This window comes from Anser anser (assembly GCF_964211835.1).
Source record: "Anser anser genome assembly, chromosome: 9".
Classification (NCBI taxonomy): Eukaryota; Metazoa; Chordata; class Aves; order Anseriformes; family Anatidae; genus Anser; species Anser anser.
The window spans coordinates 22,128,948-22,135,664 of NC_139729.1; the positions used below are offsets into that span (position 1 = coordinate 22,128,948).

Genomic DNA, 6,717 nt, shown 5'->3' on the forward strand with positions numbered 1-6,717 from the left:
GAACAGCCAAAGCAAATAAAAATAATTTAATAAATATATAATTGCAGTGGTGCTTCAGGGAAAAGTTTCTAGGCAAAATCTAATAACAATGACTGGGGATACCATTAGCACTCTGTGTTGATTCCAGATCCCCTGGGGTGATCTAATAATTCAGCCTGTGTTTTCCAGTCCCTCTTGGCCTTAATAGCTGTTATGATCATTAAGTGTAACCTGCCAGAGACTTTGGTTTCTAAATGCCTTTGTAATTCCAAGACTAAGTCTGTGTCCCCTTGTGAGGGTATGAAATTGATGAGGAAAAAAAAACCCTTCTCATAGTCTCTCAAGGCTCTGTTCACACTCTCATTCCAAGCTCTCTTTTTCAGCCAGCGTCTACACCCTGCAACTTTTCACAGCTGTTTCTGAGCTTCAGTAAATCTTCACTCTTTCTGAAACTGCGGCAGCTTTAAAATACCGTTGCACTTGCCCACATTTATCATCCTCGTGTTCAGTGTTTGCAATTGACCCCATCTACTGCAGTCTTGGGTGTGTGGCTGAGGGAAACACGCCGAATTGTCACCACTGCAAAGGCCACGCTGAGGTAGATGCTCTTCGTGATGCAACTCTGGCTTCACAAAGTTCAGTGTTGTCAGAAACCCATCAGCTCTAGCTTCTGCCAGAATGTTACAAACATTTCTTCTGCTTCTAGGGGAAAAAGCAAAAACTTGTTAAAAGGGTTGTTCCGTGTCATATTAATGGGCAGTACTGACAGTGCGTACGCAGCTGCAAATACAGGAGCTCACTTTCTTTGTTGCAGAGAGAAGCACCGCAGTATACAAACAAAGCAAGGCACAAGCATTCGACTAATCTGTCATTCCCTGCTGAACTTGCCTGAAATTTATTGCCAGTTAGATAGCATTTCTCTCTGTTTACTGATTTGATTGAAAGGATGATTTATCAAGGCTTAGCATCGCATTGAAAGCTGCACTCTGGTCCGAGGGGTAATGAGTTGTAGACACATCTCATTCTCCTTCCTCACGTGACCGTGAGCGATTGCCCAGCAAGGTGAGGAGTTACAGCCCTTGGTGTGACACACCTGCACTTCTGCTGGGGATTGCTGATGCTGGCTTCAGGATCAGCCCACTGCTGGCCCCTCCAAGCAGGAGAGGAGATATATTATTTATCAGGAGGTTTCAGGTAGCTGCAGAAAGACAAAAGGGAGCATAGATGAGAGAGGGTGGGGGGGAGCAGAATGGGAAATGACAATGGGAAGGGCAATGAAAATGGCAAGAAAATAAAATATTTAAACATACCAGGAAGTGAAATGACAGCTTCTGGTTGTCACTGCTGCTATCCCTACTGTCACTTCATGGTATGGCTTAACACTGCTTGACATTGTCTTGGCTGACTACTGTAGCACAGTCCCGTATTTGTCTCTCATCACAATACACGGGAAACTAATGCCTTCTCTCTGAGTGTGCATTTGTTTTGGTTATGGTGGGTTTTTCTTAAACAGCACTGGTATTTGTTTCAATCACAACAATACCCATCATCTCACCTTAATTTACAGAGTCATAACTGGCAGTATTTCTTCCCAGTGTAAGGAGTGCATTGGAACAAATGCCGCTATTTATCAGCTGTAATGCAGTTCTTTATAAAGGTCTTATGTGAGCAAAGAATAAAAATGCAATGATAGTCTCACAATAAATACCCTAAATCCTTTATTGCCTATTTATGGTGTAATCTCTGTACAGTTGTACAATATATGGCTGTTTAGAAAAAGCTCCAGAATACAGTTATATGGTTTATTTACCAGGAGATGGCAATGGTGATCTACTGCAGTATTAACTTATATACATGGGGCCCATATAGCTCTTCCAACACAACAAACTTCAGTATGAATGAAACCAAAGTATCCCAATACTGGCTTTGTCTTTCGTAGTTCTGACTTATTTCAGTTGGTGCTATTCTTTGTAAAGAAAGTTTTTTATTTTTTTCTTGTTTTTGATTGAAATGGCTGTCACTACATTTTTTTTTTTAAAAAAAAGATGTCTAAATACAACCATACCAGTATTCTGGAAAACAGAATATTATTTAAAAACAGAGACCCAATACCATTGAATTAGATGTGCCATGTGTCAGAAAAATCAACTGATTGATGAAAGTAAAAGCTTAAAAGAATGTGCTTAGTTTTACAGTATCAAAATTGAGCTTGAGCAGTTAATGAAATATAAATTATAGGTTATGATATTAAAAATCACATTATAATTTTTTATTAAGCTGCTTGAAGTATGGATTACAAGTATGCAGCTGCAAACCATTTTACAGACCTTGAAGATATCTTTGGTCTGCAATGTTGCCTGAGTTGTCACATTACCTTATCCTATAGTAAAGCATGCATTATTCTCACCTGAATTGGTGCAGTGAAGGTGTTCACATGTAGAAGACTCCTGCCATAAGCAGTGGAAGTATAAGTCTGGCTTTTTCGGGTATTCTCCTGCTTCACCTGATGGTCCATTTGTTACTTTTCTACCTAGAAAGCCTGTGAAATTTGTAAAGCTGGTTTGTGTTTGTTTACCAGCTATTTGCCAGTTTTCAAACAGAAGTAGCGAGCCCTTTTTGCATTTGCAGTGGGGCCATGTGTGTGGTCACTCTGCTCTCCCCAGCTACATCTCCATCATTAAGGAGCGAGCTGGGCACACTGCTGCTTGCTAACCCTGCTCTGAAGAAGACGTGGGATCACGCAGAGCAGTTACCATCTTCCACCAGGGAACTACTCCCACGGCTTTCCCTTTGGTATTCTGAGATACACGATCTGTGTCTTACGGCTGTCAGTATGTGACTCTCAGCTGAGAGGTTTATCCACCCTCAAGTTAAAATATAAGTGCTTTAACTGCATCTGCTCTTTGTTATCATGTCATACACAGCACGACCAATTTAGATGTACAGTTTTATAAGAGGCCATGCAGCCTTGTCATTTCCAGTCCCACAGTGCTTGGTATCTGAGGATAGCTCCTGACTGCCATCAGATACTTAAGTTAGCTTCATGTTAGCTTGTTCTTGCGCTGCTGACAGTATCTCTGCTCCACCGTGGAGCTCGGTGAAGAATACCCCCACATCTTTACTCAGCTTCCCACGTGGATGTTGCAGCTCCAGGAAGTTTTACCCTGCATGTACCCGAGCTGGTGGCTTAAAGCCAGCTTATGTGCATTTTCTGGTGCTGCATAATCACAGTACTGATTGTCATAGAAATATCCTCCCAAAAACAACAGGTTTGTTTGAGCACAATTCTCATTTGAGCCTATTGCTCCTGCAGAGGGTCAGCACTGACCACACATTTATTTCTGCTCTTCTCTCGGTGTCCTGTTTGCTTCTCCCTGCCCCAAGAGCTGTATGAGCAGTCACAATCCCAAAAAAGTCCTTCTCTTCCAGAGTAAGCACAGTGAGTAAGAGAAATCATGACCTTTGCCTGTCTTCCCCAAAACAAGACCTTTGAGGTATTGACTGCTCTATTGGAAGTAGCGGCTCAGCTGTCAGTTAGAACTAATTTGAGTAACTGCAAATTTAAATGCCAGCATTATTGTCTCTTTGTTGTTATTACTGTAGTGTTCCCAGAAGAAATGGCCAGGACAGTGGATGTGTGAAGCTGTGAGGCAAGTATGGAATAGGTAAGGAGTGCTTATCTGTAACAATGGATGACATAAGGGATAAAAAGAAAGAAAGAAAAAAAAAGCTCACTTTTTTACTGTTTCAAATATGTTTACTTATGTTTACTTTTTCAAAGCCCTTTGTCACCACAGTATCTGCCTTCCTACCGCTAAAATGTCTTTCCTTTTCCTTGTTCTGCATTAGATGGTGTTCACTCAATGCCCACCGTACAAGGAAGAAATGGCAAACTTCGAGCATATACGCAGTGTTTTCCTCAGTGCTGCTTTCTCCACGCCTTTGTATCAGACAACTCCTGTGCCAGGATCTACCTGCTCAGCACTCATGATCCACTTCCTAGGGGAACAGCCAGCTCCATGTAAGCAGTGGCAGGAGACACCTTTGTAGACAACAGCAGTCACACATCTGTAACACCATCCTTCCACTCAGATCCCACACAGAACAGAGGAAAGGTAGAGGTAAGAAAAACATTTGTCAGTTGTTTTTTTTTCCCAATAAGAAAAATGATCTATGGAGTGAAATGAACTGACCAAGTGAAAGCAGTAGAAGAAAGAGAGTAGTGTTTAGTATCTGGTGGCTGCTTGAGCCTTGTATCAGCCAAACTCTCCTTTTCCTTCCCTCCCATTTTTTTTTTTTTTTACCTCTTTAGATTCCACTAGAAAACTGCACAAAGTTAATCACTACATTCAGTGCTTCTGTCTTCCCTGAGCACTGGGGCAGCCACATGTGTCACCTTGTGGCGAGGTTCTCCAGCAGCTCCAACATCTACCAGGGCTGTGAATCACACTGGTGGTGGTCATGTCTCTGCGAAGAAGGATTTTGCAGAAAGGGCAAAATGATGTTCAGACTGACAGCTTCTCACTCAAGATGTTTTGTCTTCTCTGCTGGGTCTCTTGCTGTGAATACCATGTTCATGTCAGCAGTGTGGAGGGAGGAATTATGAGTTCCCCTTTTCCTATCACTTATTTAGTACCCGTTCCTCTCTCCCTTCTCTTATCCACTTAGGTCATGCTTATGCTCCAGTACAGAGTAGAGATATGAATGTTAGCTTGAAATGAATTAGCTCAACTGTTCTTTTACTTCCCTAAAATCTGTACTGTAAACATACCAGACTGCAGGCTCTTGAGAGGGGCGATTATTTACAGGCTTGTTTTTATGTTGTTCAGTAGAGCAGGGCACAAACTATAGAGGCTCTGGATGCAACTGTAGTGCAGATAATCTTCACAGTGACCCAGAGGGAGAACCAAGGCCACACTCAGAGGTTAGCAGTTCATAATGGGTAAAAAGAAGTTTAAATTTCTGAATTATAAAGTTGTAAAAAAGATTCAAAGGGAAGTAAGGGCATCCTCAGCCCACTCTTTGATAGTACAATACATAAAAAACAGATTTTGTAGGAGTATAATAAAAGATTGTATAGGAGTATAATAAAACCCAGACACAAGTCTGAAAAATTCATTAGTTTCTGCCATGACTAAAATAAGCACTGTCTATGAAAACTACTTTGCAATGGTAATGAAAAGCGAGTGGAAAAGCAAGTGTTAGCCCCAGTGCTGCGACGTGAAATAATTTCTCTGTACTCAGATCCGTCATTGCGAACAATGCTGTTGATTATAAACCACATCAAATTCTCAGTCCCCCAAAACATGTATTTTATTTTGCAGTTTTTCTAGTAATTATGAAATCAACAGAATATGATCTAGTTTTACCACAATTAAGCTAAATATATACTTTAAATGATATAAAGTACTTGGTAATTGTAATATCTCCATAGCAGTAACTTCCTTCCCAGAACAATCGGCAATGTTTCTTATGCATTTTTAGGGGTGGCATTTAATGATAATGACAATACTCAGCTTTCTCATAGTTTTATAATTTAAACAGTACTTAGATACATTTTAGAATCAACATTTGACCTGCAGAGCTTCATTTATTGTTATTTGATAAGAAAGGCCTCCAAGATGTGAATGAATTTTATGGCCCCTTCGGTGTACATGAGTTTGATGGAGGGACGGTGACACAGACTTACGGCACTGCAAGCAGTTCTCTGAAAACAGGTTTATATCCCGTCACTTGTGAGATAGTGTTCACTCGTAAAGCTATTACCATGCCGTTGTGCTGAAGACCTCTGGGCTCAAGGAAATAGAAATGCTTGTCTTAGGCACTTGGTGAGAGAGTGGCTGCACGGTATTTTGGTTCAAGCAACAGCTGCTTGCTCAGAACAGAAGGTCTGGCTGGTGCGTCGTGTCCATGACAGGCCTGGGGGCAATGATTGTACCTCAGTACTTTTCTCAGATTTTGCCAGATGTGTATATGGCTCAAGAGACACCTCAAAATTCTCCACCAAGCTGGGAATGTCTCTACTTCAGCAGTTTTGTCTTCTGCCAGCCTTAGAGATGGTCATTTACTGCCGTTCTGGCCACCAGAACTGAGTGAATACTCCAAAATTTTGTTTACAGGTATTGAAATAAAAACCCTGACTTTGTTTGGAAGAAAAGGCAAGACAAGGTCATTTGTAATTGTACCTCTAACTTAATATTTATATACACGTTTGTTTAGAAAAATAATAATAATAATAAAAAAAAATCAGAAAACAGAAACATTACAATTTAATATAGCCAGTGACACAAAACAAATGTAGACTCAAGAATAACAAGTGTCCACTAATGTAATAATAAAACTGGTTCACAAATAACTGACTGTTGACAGCATCTTACATAGTGTTTCCACCCCTTTATTATGCAACATAAAATAGGATAAACCTTTGCTATACGATAAATTACTTAGTCGCATAATTTTGAACAATGAGCACATGAATTTAAAAATTAGATTGGTTAGCGTTTTCCATACTGCTCAGAATTGGCTTGCAAATGGTCAGTGGGAGCTTCCCACCATCTTCAGTGGGGCTTTTGAAAATCTTATCCTTCACTGATTAGTTGTAGATACTTTTCACTTCCATTTGACCTTGTTTATTCTGTATGATACCATATGTCTGAGAGGTATTTTACTGTCTAGTTTAATAATAACTTTTTTATCATTTGGTTCAATAATTTACTTTTTTTCAGGTCAGAGAAAGGT

The 6,717-nt window shown here is 40.3% G+C and overlaps 1 protein-coding gene across 12 annotated transcripts in view; it reads left to right on the plus strand.

The window, feature by feature from the left end:
* Positions 1-6,122, plus strand: part of LOC310904394 (uncharacterized protein) — a 113,683-nt gene extending 107,561 nt beyond the window's left edge. For 11 of the 12 annotated variants that reach the window (XR_014588276.1, XR_014588277.1, XR_014588278.1 and 8 more), the window contains 2 exons: positions 3,583-3,644; positions 3,829-6,122. The gene's annotated coding sequence lies outside the window, so the exon portion shown is untranslated. The remainder of the gene's footprint in view (positions 1-3,582; positions 3,645-3,828) is intronic. The other variant, XR_014588289.1, reaches the window with a different exon arrangement.
* Positions 6,123-6,717: the final 595 nt, after the last annotated feature.